We start from the raw sequence: 23,443 nt of genomic DNA on the forward strand, positions 1-23,443 counted from the left end.
ACAAAGATGAAGATTAGTGTGAATAGAAACTCTTACTACAAAATAGAAAAATCTGCTATCAATATAGGTTGCGATAATTGTCAATATAGTTGTTTGAATTGTTAATGATAATTGTGTCTTGCAGGTTTACATTAACTGATTTGGTTATATTTTTAACATAAACCATGACCTTCTATGCTATTGACTTATTGGTGGAGGTTACAAAAGAAGGAGGAAGAGACAATGAAGAAGGGTGAACAAACACATGAGGCAAAAAAAAAAAAAGGGCAAAAAGAAAAGCCATTTTGAATCTAAACAAATGACGGATAGAGATAATTTTTTGTAAATAGAAGTGATATGTATTTATTTTGTAGATGTCACAATACACGCCTACGGTTAGTTTGATATTGGACACATGCAATTGTATGTTTTCTTTTGGGGCAATGGGTTGTGAAATTATTGTAATTACATGTATATGAGCTGTAAATAAAAGCATGTCATTTGATACTTTGATGTGCAATAAGTTGTCATTATATGCACCCTTCAATGTTAATGTACCTTTTTTTACTTGTCACTCATGACACTATGAGTTGCCAATTTATATGTTGATATAAGTTTGAAAAAATGTGATTTCAAGTTACATAATGTCATATGACCTCATATAATATCATCAATTCCTCTAAAGTAATACATTTTGGTTATAATATGATATAAAATTGTTATTAACAGTCAATTATCACTGATATAAAATTATGAAAGCACTTGTCACTAATGACACATTCAATTATTTTTTTTCCAAATGACACATTCAATTATTAATGGTAACACTCTGACTTGTCAATTGTTGCGCTATTACTCGCTAATTTATTAGCTGATGGAAATTTTTTTTTTTTTTAAAAAAAGTGATTTCAAGTTATATAATGTCTAGATTGATACATGAGTTTTTTTGTTGGGCTAAATTACTTTATTTGCTATGATTTACAATAAGAACCACCTGATCTTTACATATTGAATTTTGTTTACAGTGATTCTTATAGCGTTCATGTCTTGTTGTTGTTATATTGTTTATTTCTTTAAAATAAAAGGTAGAACAATTCTCAAAATCACATATACCAACAAGGAAATTGCCAAGTTATAGTGCAAATATTAACAATTGATGCAACAAACACTGATTCAAATTTGAAATTCAATTATATTTCACTTAAAATAGAAATATTATATCATCTTATATCACATTATAATTAGAATATATTATTGAAATTTATGTTAATTAAATGACTTTTTTTTTTCAAAACTTAAATAGATCATATGAGCATATAAATTGACAAGTCACAGTACTACCATTGACAAGTGAATGTGTCATTAATGACAAGTAATTTCATAATTTTTTATTAGTGATAATTGACTTTTAATAATAATTCTTTATCACATTTATAACTAAAATGTATTAATTTAGAGGAATTGATGACATTATATGACGTCATATGATATTATGTAACTTAAAATCATATTTTTCCAAACTCATATCAGCACATAAATTGATAACTGATAGTGCAATGAGTGACAAGAGAAGAAAAGTGTATTAACAATAAAGGGTCTAGATAATGACAACTGATTATACATCAGAATGTAACATATCAGTTTGTAGCCAACTTTAATTTATAGCTTCATATACATGTAATTATACTAATTTCACAAACTTAATGTTTTAAAAAAATACAATTAGATGTATCAAATGTCAAACTAGCTGTTGGTGTGTATTGTGACTTTAACAAAAAATTCCTATCACTTCTATTTACAAAATATTCTCTCTAGTCATCATTTATTTGGGTTCAAAATGGTTTTTCTTTTTGCCCTTTTTCTTTTTTTGCCTCATGTGGTTGCTTACCTTTCTTTATTGCCTCTTCCTCCTCTTTTTGTAATCTCCACCAATGAGTTAAGGGCATAGAAGGTCATGGTCTATGTTAAAAACATAACAAAACCAATTAAATGTAAACCTGCACGACACAGTTATTATTAACAACTTAAGTAGATATACTGACAATTATCGTGGCCTATATTAATAACAGAGTTTTCTATTTCATAGTAAGGGGTTTCTATCCACACTAATATTCATCTTTTTCATCAATTCCCACTGAATCATGCCAAAAGAGAGCAAGTCCACCCTCAGTCCACCCATAATATATCTAAAAACAGAACATCCATAATCACCCTACCCATCCATCATAAATCCCTAACTTAAATGACCAATACACACAAAACTAAAAACATAAGCAATTTTTAACAATGGTTGATGTGAGTGGAGTGGGCAAGATTTTTAGATGAGAATGGGGAAGGAATAAGATGAAGTTTAGGTTTGTTTTTCCTCTTGTCTTCTGTTGATAGGTGCCGATTTTCAGTTTGGAACAGAGCACCTTTTAGCAGATTTGGTAGCATCGTATTAGGGGGTAGAAATGTCTTTTCATATTTCGCTAAATTGCACTCACGTCCTTTTGGAACTTCAGATTCATTACCAAGTTTTTTGAGACCTTTTTTCTGTAATTTGTGTGCCATGGGACCTCAATGTTATTTTTCCATATAGTCTTGGTTGTAAGAGGGGAAGATGATGAGAAGAGGAGAGGAGGGAAGCCGTGCCTATTTATTTTTTCTCCTTTTCCATTTGCTCCTCAGTTAAACAAAGTACTTTTTGTTTTTTTGGTATAATTTAGAATATCCCCAACTCGCTTTAGACTTAAGATTGATTTCCGTCAGGCCAGGAGTATAAAGATTAAAGCTCTCTCAACAAGTGCTCTTCTCGGGATTTAAACTTGTGTCTTCCTCCTTACGTGAGTAAAACCATTTACTATCTCAACTAATAGCTTATTGATAATAAAGTACTCCTTTATTATTCTTTTATTTTCCTTCCGGTCGCGCCATTAAAATCCCATCTCTTTCCCTCTTGTCCTGTGAACCAAGCAGATATTAAGGCCGTTTCCATCCGTGTGTTTGTGCTTGTACTTTTTTTGACCAGGCTTGTGTCCGTACTTTCGAAGACACATTTGTTTGATTACATCAAAAACTTGGGCGCACGCGTTAATTGTGGACCTCATAATATACTTTTGGGGTATAAAGCATGAAGCATCAGCCCATGTGGCCCGTCTTCTCTTTTATTTGCTTGTTTTTTTGTTAAGAAGTTATATATTATATATTATACATCTCTAATTCTCTATCTCATAAACTATGATTTTAAAAGTAACTTTATAGCATACAAAATAAATATGTAAAAGAATTTTTATCCTGATTTGTATAAAAATACTTTTTGTGTTTACCAAACACCTAAGGATTAGAAATACAAACACAATAATATTGTGAATTGGTGAAATTCAAGTACGAAATTGAAGAAGCAGCTCTTCTTTTACCTTTTTCTTTTCTTCTTTTACAATAATTCACACACCTATTATTTGAGATTTGAACTTATAATCTCACACTTAAAAAATATTCAATGTTTTTAGGCCACACGACCCTATTGGGGATTTTTGCAGAATATCTATTTTTTTCCTAGCTAATAAGAAAATGGGTCATTAATTTATCAACAAGCCACATGATACAATCAAGTTTCAAATCAATTTTTTTTACAAGCACAGCTTTTTAAAAAATTAAGCATTTTTAATATTTATTATATTTAAAAAATTATAATTAAAAAGTACCAGATGATAAATCTTCTACAATTACCAATTATATTTTTAATTAAAAATTTAATATGTCCAATATCTTTTTTAGTGATGAATAATATAATGGATATTAAATAATAACAAATATTTTTAAAAAATATATGTCCTGTTTAGATTTAAATATATCAACAATGTATATGTATATTATATAGTTTGTTTGTGAAGTGGGTGTGCATAGGCGAGGCGGCTCTTTTTTGTTTTTTTAATGGAATAAAAGGATGCATAAAAAATGCACAGAGACTAGCTAAAAGCAGTCCAGGACTGAAATCCTTAAAAAAAAAAAAAACTCTGTATTTCGCAAGAAAAATATTTATAATAATAGCTTGAATATCCATTTGATCACCCCCCCCCCCCCAAAAACAAATCAGCGCCATGGTGAACTTTCATACTGACTTTTTTAAAATGAGGCCAACCCTTCTTATTGCGTTAATCTGTTTTGTTTTTTCTTTTTCTGGCTAATAGGGCTACCTCAATTACTGAATCACCTAAAACTAAGAAGGGAATTCAAAGACGAAGGAGAAATAAAAAGCCTTATCCACCAAAAGGTACACAAAGCAAACTATGATCTCCACTTATATTGGGATTATTGTTCTCATATATCAACTTTAATTTAGAATTTAGATTTTGTGCAAGCAATGCCTTTGACTTAATTTCCTGAAATCTTTAATTTTCATGCATACATTTGGGAAAATATGTAAGTATAGTACTCTTCTTATGTTTAATATAAGTACTAATTAACTAATTTGAGTAGATTAAGAATCCTAGCCAGTTAAATTAGTTAATATAACATGTTTTTCCTTCTAAAACACTTTAAGCATCTTTCTTAATTAATTCCGTCACTCTCTTTTACTTGATTATTGTTAAGAAACATCAATAAGTTTAATTTAAAAAAATTGATAAGTATATAAAATAAGTTTTATATATAAAATCAATATTAACTTTTTAGTTAGGTCCTACATTAAGAAAGAGAGGAGTAATACAGTATTTGAGGGTAAGACTAATTAAGAGTGTGTATTTTAATATATTTTTTGAAGTTAAATGTTTATAGTATTTTTCATTTTATATAAATCATATTTAAAATACATTAATTTAATTATAATCCATTCAACTATAATTCAACCACGATCAAACTAACCCTCAATTAATGTCTTACACGATATAAACTACTCTTCTGGTACTTTTTTTTTTTTTTTTGAGCTGGTACTCATCCGGTAATTAATGTAGGAATTAACTAGAGAGTTTATATCAATTCTAATTGTAAGAACTATTTCACTTGTTCATCAATTTTTTCTAAGTTAACTCTATTGATTTTTTTTTAATAATAATCAGGTAAGAGAGGGAAGAAGAAAATTAAAAAAATATCATATTAATTAATTTAACTAATATCTTTATTATACTCAAATTAGTTAATTGGGTTATATATTAAGAATAAGAGGAGTAGTTTTTTTTATGATGAGATAACTAATCCAGTTTTTAATGCTTTTATACATGTAACAGATGAGAATAATCTTAACAAGGATTTGATTCTCCGCCGCAGAAAAAAATTAAATTAAACCACATAAAAGATAAAAGGAAATAATTAAACTAAGAAAAGAATACTTCATTTACTACAGAATCTCACGTGAAGGGGCCACGTTACCCAGTAGGCCCCTCCACTTCCTTAGCCATTCCCGCGTTTTATATACAGTTATATACAGAATGGGCGTGAGAATCGGCAATTGTGTATGAATGACTATTATTTATTCACTTCTAGAAACAGAATAACACTAAGCTAAGATGGTAAGGGGTTGTACCTTTTTAAAAAATATATATATATAAGTTAGAATTTTGAAAAATATATTTGTTGAGAGAGCTTTCACCTTAATATCCTCAACTCATCAGAGATTAGGCTTCAGCCCAAAAATGATTTAGGAATATTCTGAGCTTACACCAAAAAAAAAAACTTAGCTTTACATGTTAGTCTTTTTTTCTCAGTTAATATTAGAAAAAACAGATAAATTATCATAAATATTGAGCATTTTATCTTTTTGAAATTTAAAATATATATTGATCTACTTTGTTCTCTAGCAATCGTCTAAGTTATAAATTAAACAAAAGTAATTGTTATATATAATGAAACCTTAAATAACCGAAACACACATGTATATGTATGTGGGTATATCATGATTCAAAAACTTGGCCCCTTTAGTTTCCATGCTGGGTCCGCCCTTGTCTGGAGGGGGAACACTATTTCGCCCGTGCAAAAATCTATACACGAGGATGGACCTATCACCGCACCATGGATCATAACGTATTTTGCCTATAAATAGGACACTAGATTGATTTTGCAAAATGTGTAGAACATCTTCATCAGGAGAAACCAGAATCAGAACCCAGAATTGATGTCTCCTGCCATTCTGAGTACGGAGAGGAGTGCCGACGAGGAAGACAAAGAAGGGAATATGGAAAATGATCGTCAAGAGAAGGCCATGGAGGTGGTGAATGAAGAAGAAGACGATCGTCTTCGCCTAACATGGCGTGTGTTTGCTAAAGAAGTGAAAGCAGTTATCTATGTGCACTACCAGAAAAAAGGCTTTTCACGGCTGTTAAAAGTGGCTTTTCATGGCGATTTTGAAGGCGAAGTTGATAAAGGCGACGTTGAAAGGTAAAGAAAACACGGCGGTTTAAAACCGCCGTGGAAAATCGATTTTCCACGGCGGTTAAAATAGTAAACCGCCGTGGAATATGCTTTGAACGGCGGTTATACATATAACCGCCGTTAAAAATAAATTTTTTTTTTTAAAAAAATTCTGCTTGTTTTTCATTTTTACCACCCTGTAATTTACAGTTCCAAATAAATGTAGGCAGTGCAGATCACGCAGAACAAAATCAATTTAGCTAATTGATATATATACAGCATTGAAATTTCTTTTACACAATTCGAAAATAGGGAACCGGCCAATATAATAGAACTAGGTGGTTAATTAAGACCAAGGAACACGTATTGGCTAGGTCCAACAATTCTGAAATAGAAGTAACTACTTCTCTGTACAATGGAAATCATGAACATGTACATATAAGAGGGAATTGAGAGAAAACATCTAACAATGAATTTTTTGAGAAATAACCTATCTATTTGAAAGCTAAATTTCAATTTTTTCTACCAATGTTGTTGACAAAGTGTCCCTCATCAAGTTGATGTCATCCATGAGATATGGCGTAGTATTTTGAAATATCTGTTAATAAAAAATAATATAGTAAACTTAGTCAAAAATATGAAATGAATTGAAGAACGTCATGCAACGTAACTCATCTTTACCTCGTCTAATTTCTCAGTCGTTCCTGTCTCAATTATGTCATTCATGTAGCGAATGATATAATATCCACACTCAACATGTCCTTGTTGACAACGGTACTAAAAAAATAAGATATAAAATTTAAATATTAGACATTATTGATTATAAACATTAACTTTAATTCATCCAAAAATGTTTAAAAGTTAGTTCAAAACAATATATACCTTTGGAAGAATCCATGTTGGTGCTTGTCTATTTTGTTTAATCGCCACAACATTAAAAGAATGAAAAGCCCTATCAACATTATAAGAGAAAATGATATTAGAGCATGCTTGTATAAACTTCACAAGTAATAAATATATAAATAAAAAATAACGTGTCGATGACATCTTTGGTTTCTTCGGATGGACTTCCACAAAGTGAATCGAACCAGTAAACTTTGTTGTCAAAAGGGGCACAAACAATTAGAGTCCAATGATAACTGCAAAAGGCAAACCATGTTAATTATAACCCGACACATACAGCTTGTATATCTCAAATACAATAATACACTTACCCTTCCACGTAAGGTGTAAAATATATTAGCTTTCTGGTCTGAGTCATTGTGGTCATAATGTAGATTGACCTTGCTTCCACAGTATTAAATTCTTTCTGCACCCTTCGGGGACACATAAAGCCATATGTTCCTTGAAGTCCTCCGTTTCGACAGATTTGATTAAAGTGCCTGTTGTTCAAGTAAAAAACATTAGGACATGCATGAAGTATAATATGTAATAAGAAAATGATATTGTAACTTACAAAATAGCGAGCTGCATGAAAGCTATATCAAGCTCCTCAAAGTTGAGGAACTGAACGAGGTCCCTCTTGTCAATGGTGAAGTCGTATGTTATATCTGAACCCACAACCCCCAACGGCATCTTGAAAGTCACAGGCTTATCCATGTTTGGCACCATGGAATGAAGAACCTCCAAACTGGAATACATAAGCGCAACATCACTAGGAAGAGGCAAGAGTACAGGATCAGATGATGCGCTCGTTGTGGCCTTCTTTGCTGCCGCCTTCTTCACCATTGGCTTTGCAATAAGTCTCTTTGGCCACAAAATGAAATGTCCTTTAGCTTGGGCCAAGAGTCGAACCTCATCAGTAGGATTGGGCACTGGTGTACCCCCCTGACCACGAACAATCCTCTCCACTGTCACCCTTGCTTGATTGCTCGAAATTTTGTTGCCGTGAATCGTTGTGCCCATGAATGCTCGACTACTAGCAACATGAACAGGTGAATTTTCATAATCCACATAGAGAGAACACGGCATCCCATTGTCTTCGACAGGGTCAGGGCTAGGGTTAGGGTCAGACACTGTCAGTGGCTGTGTCTGATTATTACTGCCCTTCCTGCTTTTAATCACAGGTGAACCCTGAAACATAATATGAAATTAGTTAAGAAACATTAAATAAGTTTAAATGGATCAAATGAATCTTTAGAAGATTTAAAAAGATGTGTGATTATTACCTGGGAAGGTTCAGATACTCGGGGCATCTGGAATCCACTCGTACCCATCATCATCAGAGTCTGTTGAAACTTGGCATCGAATTCGTCATATCTTTTGCATCTCTGCCATGTGTTGTTGACTTAGTTCAGCTCGAACTCTCTCTGTTTCTTCCTGTAGTCGTTGGTCGAGCTCCTCTTTAGATACCATGTTAGCAGAGGATGATCTAGTGCTTCTTCGTGAAGCAGAGCCAAAAAATTCTTTAATACCAATCCCTTTAGGGGTCCCTCGGACTCTTCCGGGATGGTCAGCCTTTCCAATAGCAGTGGCCAAGATATCCATCCGTCCTTGAGGGATGAATGTACCTTGAGATAATTGCTCCTCAAGTGTATCCTATATCATTAAAGCAACAAATTCAATTTAAGATAATTGAAAAAAACAATTAATGAAGCATAATTCTCAAATATTACTTACAATCCTCTCAGCAACAGCAGCAGACTGTGGAGTAATGTATTGACCCTTTTTAATCCTCGTCGCCTTCCATTTTTCTTGGCGAGAAGGACGCTCAATAGGTGGCATGTAGCCAGTAGGATCTGAAGCAGCAGCCATCTATGCATTCTTCAGTCGTTCCTCCATCATACTTCTTTCCAACCCACCATACCCTGCACGAGACATGGTATGTGGGTATACATTCTGCTCAGATATTTGTTTGTTCTTCTGACTCAATGCCTATGACAATGAAACCAAATCGACAAAATTAGTTTAGTTAAATAAAATATGACCTGATTAAAAATTAAGTTTGAAGAAACCAAACCTGAAATGCAAGGTCTTCACGTTGCTTCACAAAATTTCCCATGCCTCTTCACTAATAAATGAATATCATTCCTTAGGATGCTCACCCTTTCTTTTTCCATTAATATAATGTTTTGTAAGCGTGGACTTAAAATCCCTCCACCGTTCATCAATTTGCTTCAACAGACGGTCTCTCATTTGTTTAGTGGCAGGAATATCAAATGTCAGCTGCATGCAATACAATAATAGCATAGAGTTATAAAGTAAATAAGCAACTATAATTGAAACAAGTAGAGAAAACAATGCACAATATACTAATATATCCTCCCAAAGGTTTTTCTTCAAATCTTTGTCCACCTTCTTCCAGCTAGGAATGTCAATGCTAATCTTATTGCGTGCGAGATAACCCACATAACTAGTAAATTGAGCCCCATCCTTTCCTATAGGCTTCAGATCATCATCAAACTCCACTGTAATCCTCATAGGCTGTGTGCTCTCATCACGTAAAGCTAAATGCCTCATATGGGTTGGCCCTCTACCCTTTCTCCGGCTAGTAAAAGAGTTGTCATCACCAGAACCCTGTTGACCGGATCCGTCCATTTCCTGTTTAAAGAACAATGAATTAATAAATGTAAGAATAAAAATATCAAGTTAATATAAAACATTATATTATTAAGTATATTTAGCAAAAAAAAAAAATCAAAAAATTCATACGATTATCCTCCCAAATTCCTTCACAATGATCATCTCTAACAGCATAGTCATCATCTACCAAATCTAATTCAACTGCTTTAGGTCGAGTAGCTGTGAAAGGCGGGGTTTCATCAAGATTAAGCTCTAAGTCACCATCATCTCCACCAACTCCTTGCCTTTTACCTTGAAGCACGATAGACAATTTCTTTTTTGCTAGATCGGGAACGAAGAACACTTGTTTTGCTTGACTTGCCAAAATAAATGGCTCGTCTCCGTATCCAAACCTCTCAAGATCGACCGAAACAAATCCAAATTCTTCATCCACTTGCACAGCATTACTATTAACCCACTTACATTTGAAGACGGAAACTTTAAACTTGGTATAACTAACCTCCCATATCTCTTCTATTATTCCATAATAGGACATTGCCGCCAACATTGGGTTTCTGTCTTTAGAACTAGCAAAATGCATGGCTTCTGCTACTACCATCACCCACTATTCTGCATAGTACTCTTATCGTCTTGGGTTTTTGTGTAAAAAGAATAACCATTTATATCATATCCACCCCAACACAAAACCTCAAAAGAAGGCCCTGCAGCTAGCCTCTGTATTGTCTCAGAAGGATTGCCATCTTTTAACACTTCTCGCTTGAACCACTCTGCAAATGACTTATTATGTTCATTAGCTAGTTGCATATCACTCTTTCTTGGATTCAAGTTCCTCAGCATATTCTTGTGAGCATTTAAGTAAGGCAAAACTTCATCCGTGTTGTTTAAAATGTATAGATGTGCCTGCATTACAACTTCTCTTGACATAGACCTCACTATGACACCCCGTGTTCCCTTGCTTCTTCTCCCCTGATCATGTCGAGATTGAGGAAGACCAACTGCCTTTACCCTATCAAGATATGCGTTACAAAACTCAACTGCCTCCTCAGCTACATATCTCTCAACAATTGATGCTTCAGGCCGATAAGGATTCTTAGAGTACCCTTTTAGGATTTTCATGTATCTCTCAAAAGGGTACATCCATCTTAAACACACAGGGCCACAAAGTCTTATCTCTCGTACAAGATGAGCTATCAAGTGGACCATAATATCAAAAAATGATGGAGGAAAATGCATTTCCAATTGAGAGAGGATCACATAACCTTCATTTTCTAATTCATCCAACTCAGCAGGATCAATGACTTTGCTGCAAATGGCACTAAAAAACATACAAAGTCTTGTAATAGTATTTCTCACATCGGTTTTCATAATGCCTCGAATAGCAAGTGGAAGTAATTGTTGCATCAACACATGACAATCATGAGACTTCATTCCCGTTATCTTCAAATCTTGCATTGAAACAAGTTTGCTTAAATTAGAAGAATAACCTTGTGGCACCTTAATACTATTGACAAAACCACAGAAACTTCTTTTCTCTTCTTTTGATAATGTGTGCGCAGCTGGATGTAAATAAGCCTTCTTACCATCTCTTTCTTGTGGGTGAAGGACATTTCTTATTCCAATTTCGACTAAGTCTTGTCTTGTATTGATTCCATCTTTAGTCTTTCCACTTATATGCAAAAGTGTACCAACAAGGCTCTCACATACATTCTTCTCCACATGCATCACATCAAGACTATGCCTCATATCAAGACTTTGGCAATATGGAAGATCAAAAAAGACAGATCTTTTTTTCCATATATTTCTCTCACCGACAGTCTTCTTCTTCTTCTTACCGAAGACCACATTAATTCCCTCCACCCGCTGATAAACTTCTTCTCCAGTTAATGGTCTTGGAGCCATTTCATATTCTTGTGAGCCATTAAATGCCTTTTTCAATCTACGGTAAGGGTGATACCGAATAAGAAACCTTCTGTGACCAAGGTATACTGTCTTCCTGCCATGTTTAAGTTGCATATAGTGGGTGCCTTCTTCGCATATCGGGCATGCTTTATGCCCCTTAACACTGTATCCTGACAAATTTCCATATGCTGGAAAGTCATTTATCGTGGTGAAGATCATGGCACGTAAATTGAAGGTCTCTTGTTTATATGCATCAAACACATCAACACCTTCCTCCCATAATTTCTTCAGATCATCAATCAAAGGTGCCAAATACATATCGATATCGTTTCCCGGTTGTTTTGGCCCCGAGATTATCAAAGATAGCATGATATACTTTCTTTTCATACATAACCAAGGAGGCAAGTTGTAAATTACGAGGAGCACTGGCCAAGCACTGTGTGTGCTACTAAGATTACCATATGGGTTAATTCCATTCGTACAAAGCCCTAACCGAAGGTTTCTTGGCTCGCCCCCAAATTGAGGAAATTTTTGATCTATTGTTTTCCATTGAGGAGAATCTGCTGGGTGACGAAGCTTTCCATCACATATTTTCTCATCAAATGCCATCTCAAGTTCTTTGCATCTGTGGCATTAGCAAATAGACGCTTAAATCGTGGTATTATTGGAAGATACCACAGAACCTTTGAAGGAGAACCTTTAGTCATCTTATTAGAATCACCATCATCTTTCTTTATTTTGTATCTTGAAGTCCCACATTTAGGGCACTTATTCAACCCTTCATAATCATTTCTGAATAATATGCAGTCATTAGGACACGCATGTATCTTCTCATATTCCAAACCCGTCGGACACAAAATCTTTTTTGCCTCATACATTCGTTTCGGAAGTGAATTCCCTTTAGGAAGAATATCACTCAGCAATTCAAGCAATTCTGTAAAACTAGCATCGGTCCAACCATTTCTTGCCTTCAAATTCATCAGTTTCAATACGGTTGTCAATCTTGTGTAATCATCTTTGCACCCTGGGTATAAAGGTGTCTCTGCATCACTACACAAAGTTTCAAAGGTGGAAGAAAACTGTGTAGAGGATTCAGACCTTATATCACGAAACATATCCGAAATTCTATCACCAAAGTCTTCATTCACAACCTTCTCATTTGCAGACAGTGTAGTCTTTCTAATTTCTCCATGCCATATCCAATTTGTATACCTCAAATTTATCCCATCACAGATAAGATGCTCTTTTATCTCAGAAATACTCCGTCGACTATTGTTTAAACATTTGACACAAGGACAATAGTACAATCCATCTCTTTTACTAGGGGCATTTTTCTGAGCAAACTCAAGAAACTTTTCAACCCCATCCTCATATTCCTTACTAATTCTCTTAGCTTTCATCCAACTACGATCCATTGTTCTACAGATTATTTAAACACTTTACTATCAATCAAAATTCATAACAAAGAAAAAAAACACAAAATAACAAACAGATTATTTATTACTAAATTCTTATATTTATTACAAGAAAATTACCAAAAATTCGAAATAAATATCAAAAAATTATAAAAAAATTTAAAAACTTCACAACTAGTCAACTCCAAACATTTAAACATGTTTCTAATACAGTATATAAGAAGGAATTAAGGTTTTCTCACATCCAATACCCACCAATCAACACCAATCCACGTTCAACCACATAAAAAATGCAAAATAAACAACACAAGCCAATCATAATGTAAAACTAATAAACCCATTTCATATATAACAGATTTTCATGGCCAAAATATTCAATAAAACAAGAAAAATTGAAAAGAATGAAAGAAGAGGATACTCACAGAGAGCAGAGAAGACTCAAACGCGAAGTGAGGGCTTCGAACGGCGGCGGACGGCGGCGGACGCACCACAAGCTCAATGCAGGAGTTTCAACGGTGGATAGTGTGGGGTATGACCGATTTTCGGTGGTGGGACGGAGGGGACACGCGGCTGAGCAAGAATGAGGCGAAATGAGAGGCATTCGAACGGCAGCGGATGGCGGCAAGGCACCACAAGCTCAATGGAGGAGTTTAAACGGTGGGATAGTGACGAGAATGGCCGGTAATGGCAGTTTTTCGGTGGTGGGACAGAGGGGGACCACGGCGCACTGAAGAAATGAGAAAGAAAGTGAAGAGAGTCGAGCGGCCGCGGGGTTAGAAGACACACTTTCCACGGCGGTTTTCTTAAAAACCACCGTAGAAAGTTCAGCCTTCTTCGTTTTATTTACAAAAATGCCACCGCCTTTTTTTCCACGTCGTTTTTCTGCTTAACCGCCGTTATTTTGTGACGTTAAAAGTCTTTTTTCTAGTAGTAGTGGCAGGGCCTATGGTGGCTGTGAACTATTCAACCTTCTTTCTGCAAACTATTGCTTTGATGATGGTGGGTCAGTTGGGAAAACTTGCCCAATCTAGTACCGGTGTTGCCATTTCTCTTTGTGCTGTCACTGGCTTTAGTGTCATAGTAAGTCTCCCACTACTAGCTGTTTTACAATTACAAAATCTTATCTTGCATTGTGGGGTTTAAACTTTTGATTGAAAACTAATAATTCCATTTTGTATTTTGGGTTTTGTACACTTTTAATGAACAGTTTGGGTTGGCTTCTGCACTGGAAACACAATGTGGGCAAGCCTACGGAGCTAAGCAATATAAGAAGTTTGGTGTTCAGATTCAAACTGGCATCTTCTGTCTTCTTTTATGTTGTATTCCTCTATCTATGCTATGGCTTAACTTAGGGAGGCTGTTGGTTGTGCTTGGTCAAGACCCTTTAATTGCACATGAAGCTGGAAAATTTGCAGTTTGCTTAATTCCTGCTCTCTTTGGTTACGCAACACTTCAAGTCCTGGTTCGATTCTATCTTATGCAGAGCATGATCACTCCTCTTGTGATGGTTCGATTCTATCTTATGCGTTGCATATGAAATTCTCTGATTCTTGTGCAAAAGACTCGGGTTCCAATTTCCATGGAGCTTTTCCGTGGGATTAGAGATTTCTTTCGCCTCCCTAACTTAATAAAAAGAGCTTCCTTTACATAGATCGATGTATTCATTCATGTTGTTATTAATAATTTTAATGTTTCAGCCTTCAATGGTGGTCATATGAGGTGACTACATTGGTTGCTGGCCTCCTACGACCAAACCCACAGCCTGAAACTTCAATATTAGCCGTATGGTATATGCCTTTTCCATTCATGTTTTTTTTTTTCTTTTTGTTTTTAACCATTATATACATTAATCCACAACAAGTACAAAAAATTATTTTCATGTCTAAATTTAAAATTTTCAATTGATAACCTTTAAGTTAAAAAATTATTTTTTTAAAAAAATTAATAGTTGAGATACTGTTTTTTTTTTTGAATTCTATACTCATTAAATAAAAAAATTAAAAACAAAAGTACAAAAAAAAGATCTAGATAATCCAAATTTGATAACTACCATAGTACTCGTCAGTGAGCACTAAAACACTCGTCAATGAGCATTGAAACTGGCTCCACAATAATAATATACCTCCAATCTAATTCTGCGTACAAATTTGAATTCTGTGGGCAGTGTATCAATGAACGTCACTATTTATTCAATACCAGTGTCAGTTGGCTCAGCAGCAAGGTTTGCATCATAATTCATGATTTATGAATAGTGTGGTTTTTTAAATTCTCAATTATTATTGAATATAATATTTTTCTCATTGGCGAATATTATTATTGTGTCTGGTATTATTTGTAGCACAAGAGTTTCAAATGCATTGGGAGCTGGAAATGCACAGGCAGCACGTGTGGCTGCCTTATGTTCAGGGATTCTATCAGCTTGTGAGGCACTTATAGTGCGCTCAATTGTTCTCTCAAGCCGGAATGTTTTAGGACATGTCTTCAGCAACGAGCCTGAAGTGATAGGCTATGTATCAGACATAGCTCCTTTGTTAGCCCTATCTGTCTTTGCAGACTCCTTGCAAGGTGCCCTTACAGGTAAAAATCTTTCATCCATTATTATATACTCCCTCCAGTTTCTTTTTATAAGATCTAAATTTTTGAATTGTTTTGATTCTTTTTATAAGATATAATTTGAGGTTGTCTAGGTGCCCTTACAGGTTGTCCTTTTTTCATACATTTTTTCATCTTTCTTTTTTCATTATTCTGCCCTCTCACTTACCCTCTTATAAATAAGAGTATATTTGGGGGGAAACAGTTTCATTCCTTATATATTTATTATTTTTAACTATTATCAACATATTTTTTAAATCATGGAATTTGATTAGTTGAATTTTATAAAAAAGATAGGAGGTGGTATAAAACAAAACTAAAATTTTATTGATTATATATATATCCCAACTCAAATGTTTTTTTTGTGTGGGTATTATGTAATCTAACACTCTTCTCGCAACATAGGGATTGCTAGGGGAAGTGGGTGGCAACGCATAGGAGCATATGTAAATTTTGGAGCTTATTATGTTGTTGGCATTCCACTTTCTGCAATATTGGGTTTCTTGGTACACTTGAGAGGGAAAGGCCTTTGGCTTGGAATAACAAGTGGTACAATTTGCCAAGTGATTATACTATTGGTCATAATAAGTTGTACAGATTGGGAAAAAGAGGTTTGTTTTCTCCACTTTCTATAATATCATTTCAATCATCCTCATCTTGAAACTTTATGCAGCAGCTTTTGAACATTATTTCTGTAGTGCTTAATCATTTGAAATGATCTCATAAGGAAAGAGTCTGAAATTTGCAGGCAAAAAAAGCTAGGGAGAGGACCCTGAAGAGATGTTTGCCAGAAGATCACGAAAACGTATCGATTTGAACAACCAAAGTGCATATGCTTTATTGCTATGCCAATTAGCATCTTCTCTGGGCAAAGATAGGAAACAATAAAGCATACCATAACGCAATTAAATGTATTATACTTGTCCATTTGCACTTGTTTCTCTAGATTGTTATATGATTTGGTCGGTTCTGTCCTTTCAATTTGTGAATTATGAATAATGCAACTTTTTAAAGATTTTATATTTTGTGTTGACAATAACATACTGATTTTGATTGTTGATGTATTGATTATGTGTCATATATATACGTTATTACACTATAAGTTTTCAGTTCGTTTTCATTCACTAACAAATGTGTATTTGCAGTCCATAATCTTATTAGTTTTATTTAAATCATTTAAAGTCTATATTTCTTTATAATCATGTAACGTCTAAAGTATACATTTATAGTTGCCACACTTAGATAAAACAACTAATAAATTATCAAGGATAAAGTAGCATCCAGCATCTTAATGTTATTTTTCAATAGAACATGCATCCTAATTTTTTTTACAGTGCACTTAGTACCTTGATTTTTTTTTATTACATCTAACACCTTCTAATATTATTTTTTAATTATGTCTAATACCTTAATCTTATTTATGATTTAGAATGCTAGATGTATTATAATTAAGAATAAGGTATTGAAATCACCAGGAAAATTACTTTACCGAATAATCAAAAATATGCTTTTAGAATTTTTAAGGGAGAATATTATTGGAGCTTCCCATCAGCAATATAATGGCACTTAAGGATTAAAGGAATCTAAAACAAATATATTAGGAGTATATGCAACAGTAACAACAATAGATTAACATGCTAAAATGTAGATTGTCAACTGCAGAATTTATGCTTGTTATTTTTTCAATGCATACAACTTCTCAATATTAAAAGACCAAAAAAGTGCCTTTATTGTCTTTATTAGAAAGAGAAGATGTTTTTACGGTGTTTACTAACGCAACTATTTTTTTCAGTGCCAGTGACATACTCTTCTGGTTCTATTTATAAAGCACTTCTAACATGTTTTACACAGACTAAGGAAAACTTTAAACTGCATTAACTTTCCATTAAAATATAACAACTTTCCAACTTTACCCCTATTTAATATATACTCCTTTCAAAAAAGATAACTACTTACACTATAATAAATGAAAAACAAAATAGTACATTCACACTGAAAATTTAATGAAATGACTTATAAATAGGACAAAAAAAACCTTCTCTCTCTGCCCTATAAATAGGACCAGAGGAGTAGTGAGACACACACACATATATTATAGTAACAATTCTTCAAAACCTATTCACCTAACTAAATTTTCCATCTATGATTAGCATTTACATGACAGACACATCAATTCATCAAAACCATAAATAACCTTTTTTTAGAGTATTTCACAATTTTCATTGCGATACAATATCAAAATTTGAAAGATAGCAAGATTGGAGGAAGCTATTAACGAAAAACTTCTTCCTTTTTGGATGAAAGAACCAAGGAAGACAGAAAACTCAAATATTTTCTCTTTGTTTTAATCTATATACAGATGATCCGACAAATAAAAAATCCTAGATCAATTTATGGCAATCTAACTCAAAGCCTAATTAAATTACATTATGATTATCCTATAAAAGATAGAATAAAACGAAAATAAATTATATCTTAGATAAATAAAATAATCCAAAAAAATTAATCTAATTCCCAATCCAAATAAAATTTAAAGAATAATGTTAAATAAATTAGAAATCCTAAATGCTTAAAAGAAAATTTTCTTAGAAGTTTCCCCGTTGTAAAATTTATTACCCAAAACTATCTGGAATTTGTTTAATGATCCAAGTGTAACCTATTTTCAGCAGATGCAACTTTTTCGCAATTATGTGCAAACTAAAAGCATTTGTATATAGTTAACAATATGTTGCATACAATGAAAGAAGAATTACACAAGACAAATTGCACTTGCCTAAGAACTTATCTCCTTAGACACCTTTGGCCAGTGAATTTTGTAATGGGGATTTTTTTTAGCAATTTTTCCATTTCTAAATATTAACTCCAGTCTCTAATATAAGAGCTATTTGACTAATTTGAATAGATTAAGAAAGTTTGTTAGTTTAGCTATTTTTATTAAATATATGTTGTTTTTCCTATAATACTTTTACTAGTCATGTGTGTTAGTTAGAATGATAGAATTTTTAATATGTATAATTATTATAAAGACTACCTTAAAAAAATAAATAATATGAAAGAAAAAATAAATTAAAATATTATATTTAAAATCAAATTAAAAGTAAAGTTAATTATTAATAAAATTAATCCCATGCCATTATCGCCTCACTGTCACCATCAACCTGTATATAAGGCTGAAAGTTGAATCCAAGGCCAGAAGTACCAGCATCATGCCTGTAAAGGTCGGGTCCGACTGGTCGCAAACAGAAACGCAAGGCGCCTTCCCTACCACGTCATGGGTTCGATACCTGCGTGAGACACCCTTCGGATTAGTTTGGCCGATAAGCTAGGATACCCGGAGTTAGCGATAACATCCTACTCAAAAAAAAATTTACCAGCATGATTTGGACAGTGCAGTCGAACTGGTCGACATCGATTTGCGTAATGCTTTTTTTCCCCCTCTTTTGCTTCTTATGCATTTGGGAATTTTCGTATATATCCAAAAGTTTGTGCTGATCGATATAAAATAAAGTTTTAGAGACTTTTGTTACTTGCTTTTTTTTTTTTAAAGTGGCTGACAGTCTAGTCTAGTACTTTTTTTTTTTAATTATTGTGCAAATAACTTTTTTTGAGCCATGAGTCAGCAGCATGCTTTTTGAGTCTGGGTAAATTTTTTTTTAAAGAAAAGTATTTTAAAAAAATAGTTATGTTGTCATGCTATTTTGTGGCAGATTCTACATACACACACATGAAAGAGATTTAAAGTTGAGGGGGGATCCTTATTTTGGAGGGTATTTAACCACTACCGTACTAATTAATTAAGATAGATGCGACTTGATAGGTCAAATTACTTTTCTTTCTTTTTTAAAAAAACAAAAAGATAGGCCAAATTACTTTTAATTATCGAGTTGGTTGGATGTAAACAGTTAACATTTCTTGTATTAGATAGGTAAATTATTAGGAAAAGATAATGATCTGAGGTCAAAATTAAAAAAATAAAAGGGCAAAGATAGTGAAAATGGCTTATCAAATTTATAGTCAAGTTGCTGATATGATAGCTACCGTCAAAGTTGGGAGCAGTTTCCCAACATTGAAGCATTATTGGACTATTTTTGAGAGAAATAAGAAAATATAGAGAAGAGAGAGTTGAATGAAGGATGATTTTTTGCGGTAATTTTTTTAATTAAGAAAGAAATTAGATTGGTCAAATGACATGAATTCACTTGGTTAAATACCCATATTGAATGTTTGAAACCATGGGCAAGAATCTTACAAAAAGAAGCTAGAAATTAATAAATTCTAAATTAAGTTTGATTTTCACACTTTAATAGGGTTTTACAATACTTGATTTATAAATAACAACACATTTTTATAGGAAGTCCTTAATTGGGTTTAATAATTTCAAACTTCTTTTTATGCAGATTCTCCCCATGAGTCAGCAGCATGCTTTTTGAGTCTGGGTCAATTTTTTTTTTAGTATTTTAAAAAATTAGTTCCTTTATATAGTTATGTTGTCATGCTATTTTGTGGCAGATTCTGCATACACACACACATGAAAGAGATTTAAAGTTGAGGGGGGCATCCTTATTTTGGAAGGTATTTAACCACTACTGTACTAATTAATTGAGATAAATGCGACTTGATAGGTCAAATTACTTTTCTTTAAAAAAAAAAAAAAGAGATAGGCCAAATTACTTTTAATTATCGAGTTGGCTGGATGTAGACAGTTAACATTTCCTGTATTACAAAGGCAAATTATTAGGAAAAGATAATGATCTGAGGTCAGAATAAAAAAATTAAAAGGGCAAAGATAGTGAAAATGGCTTATCAAATTTATAGTCAAGTTGCTGATATGATAGCTACCGTCAAAGTTGGGAGTAGTTGCCCAACAACGAGGCATTATTGGACTATCTTTGAGAGAAATAAGAAAATATAGACAAGAGAGAGTTGAATGAAGGATGATTTTTGTGGTAATTTTTTTAATTGAGAAAGAAATTGAAGAAATTAGATTGGTCAAATGACATGAATTCACTTGGTTAAATACCCATATTGAATGTTCGAAACCATGGGCAAGAATCTTACAAAAGAAGTTTAAAATTATTAAATTCTAAATTAAGTTTGATTTTCACACTTTAATAGGTTTTTACAATACTTGATTTATAAATAACAACACATTTTTTTAGAGGAATTCCTTAATTGGGGTTAATAATTTCAAACTTTTTTTTTATGCGGATTCTCCCCATTATTCTCATATAAAATAGAAAGCTAATATTTTTGTAAAAAAACATTCATTATATAAAATAATATTAATTTTCAAAAAATTAAAAAATACTCCATCTGGCTCCAGTCCTATATAGAAGAGAGTTTTTGAGATGAACTTATTCTATTTACAAGGTACGCTTAAAGGATATCTGAATTGTTTTTGTTTTTAGTTTTGTCGGTATTAATAGCATGTTATATCACTGTCAATCATTTCATTCATTCTCTCTCTAAATAAAAGTATTTTCAAAAATTAAAATATATTTTTTACATATTTATTATTTTTAATAAATTTTAACTAGTTTTTTATTATGTAATTTGTATTATATATAATTAGAGGGAGTGAAATAGTTTAAATCAAGAAGAGAAAAAGTTTTCAAAATGTTTAATAACATAGGGCAAAATTATTAATAATTTTTTTAGGTGATAGAAAGCACCATTCATCTACATGCATGAACGAGATCTACTACTTTTCTTACAAAGAGGCAGATATCATCAATTACTTTAGTAACTAAAAATAATGTATGCCGAATATTTCAAGATAAAAAATTCCCTCTTTAGATCTCCCTTTATTAAACTTAATTAAGCCTCTTGACTTATATATGCCACCATGCAAAGTGAGTTGGATTTTCTTGAGTGCAAACGCGAGTTGGACTTTCACCACTGCCATATTAAAGGATTAACAATATCTCTTTGCCATATTGGTATTGTGTGGATTGATGCAAATGAAAACCATATTGTTTATATAAATGCCGTGCCTCATACGAAACTTTTCTTGTTTAATAAGAAAAATGACATTATTCATTGGCCTTGGCACTGTCATGTATAGTTAAAGCTTTGCCTCACTGATCAGAATCATTTGCCTTAAACAGTTGTTATTTCCTATGTTAATTATGCATGTTGCACTCAACCCCTCTTATTAATTGCGGTTAAATTGATTGTTTCTCTATTCATCAACACTATTATAATTAGCTAGTTCTTTAGGGATAAATTACACGATTTTTCTGAACCTTGGATCATGGACAAGCAATCTCCTCTTAACCTTTAAAACTTAACCGCAAACCTCTAGGAGCTTTTAATTAGGTGAAAATGACTACAAAAAAAATCCTTGTTGAATTTTAAAATGATAAATAAGTGAATTTGACAGATTTTGACATGTCAAAACCATGACAAGAACAATAAGCATGACCTATTTATCTTTTTAGAATTTAATAGATATTTTTTTTGCGATTTTTTCTTTTAATTAAGTACATGCAATAACCCCAACTGTCAATTATCTATTCATTTAAATTTTATTTTTATATCCATATGTAACCAGTCAAATTTTGATTGATATTTAAATATAATCCCCATAAATTTCAAATTGTCTGCAGATAAGTAATACACAAAACTAATCATATGAGAGTTATCTGCATAAATATAAAAATTGAGAGAGATTTGTTGCAAACTTTTATAAATTATAGAGGTTATCTGTACATGATCCAAAGTTTAGATAGATTATGCATAATTTAACTGTCATTTCTCTAAATAAGAAAGGACACATCATATTGAATGTTGGTCCATTTGAGCATTTTTAGTCATTATATTGAGGCATTTTCTAATTCTTAATGAGGCTATGACTCAACTCACCTAACTGATCTTCTTGTTAAAAAAAGAATAACAAAAAAATAAAGTAAAACACATCAACCTCTCCTCTATTTAATGTAAATTATAGAGATCTTTCCTTTATTTTGGAAACATATATGGACCTCTCTTAAAATCAAAATATATATTGAACAAATTTTTCTTTTAGTTTTGAGATTCAACTATAATTCTATCTACCCAATCGTTAATTGACTATTAAATTATAGGATTAACCCATTATTTTGATCAAAATACCCCTCCTTAGCGCAAATATTACTTCATAATTACCATTTAATCATATATGGCATATCTTATTTCAAATTAAAAAATAATTTTAATACATAGTTTAATACTTTTTGTTATACTATTAAATCTATTGCCATATTATAAATTTAATTAATTTTATAGATACCAATTTTTATTTTCAAATAAATTTAAATGTTTAATCTCATTTATTAATTAAAACTTACTTGTGATATAATTTTTTTAAATATATGTTAGCAGAAATTTTTTTTGTAATCGCATTTATGTATTTTCAATTAAGTTATAAAGTTATGTCTTAATTTAGTAAATTTAGTAAAAATATTAAATAAATCATTAATAAATATTAATATTAAAAAATAAACTAGAGATTTAATATAATGAAGGGTAAAATAGTAAGCAAGATTTATTCTAATATGTTTTTAATTAAAAAATATACTTAAAGAATTTTTTTAGAATATTCTTTAACAGGGTTAATGATTTTGACTAAAATATATGTTATCAAAATGGAGAAAATATTCATGTCATTAAGACAAGGCAGAAGAGTGGTCAAACTATTTCACCCAACAAATAAGATGCAGTCAATTCTT

The 23,443-nt window shown here is 32.4% G+C and overlaps 1 pseudogene; it reads left to right on the plus strand.

Annotated features, from left to right (window-relative positions):
• The first annotated feature begins 6,070 nt into the window (after nt 1-6,070).
• LOC114716900 (protein DETOXIFICATION 14-like) lies at nt 6,071-16,833 on the plus strand (annotated as a pseudogene).
• Nucleotides 16,834-23,443: the final 6,610 nt, after the last annotated feature.

Source organism: Neltuma alba, unplaced genomic scaffold (assembly GCF_004799145.2).
Source record: "Neltuma alba isolate B1F8T4 unplaced genomic scaffold, ASM479914v2 tig00011698_pilon, whole genome shotgun sequence".
Lineage (NCBI taxonomy): Eukaryota > Viridiplantae > Streptophyta > Magnoliopsida > Fabales > Fabaceae > Neltuma > Neltuma alba.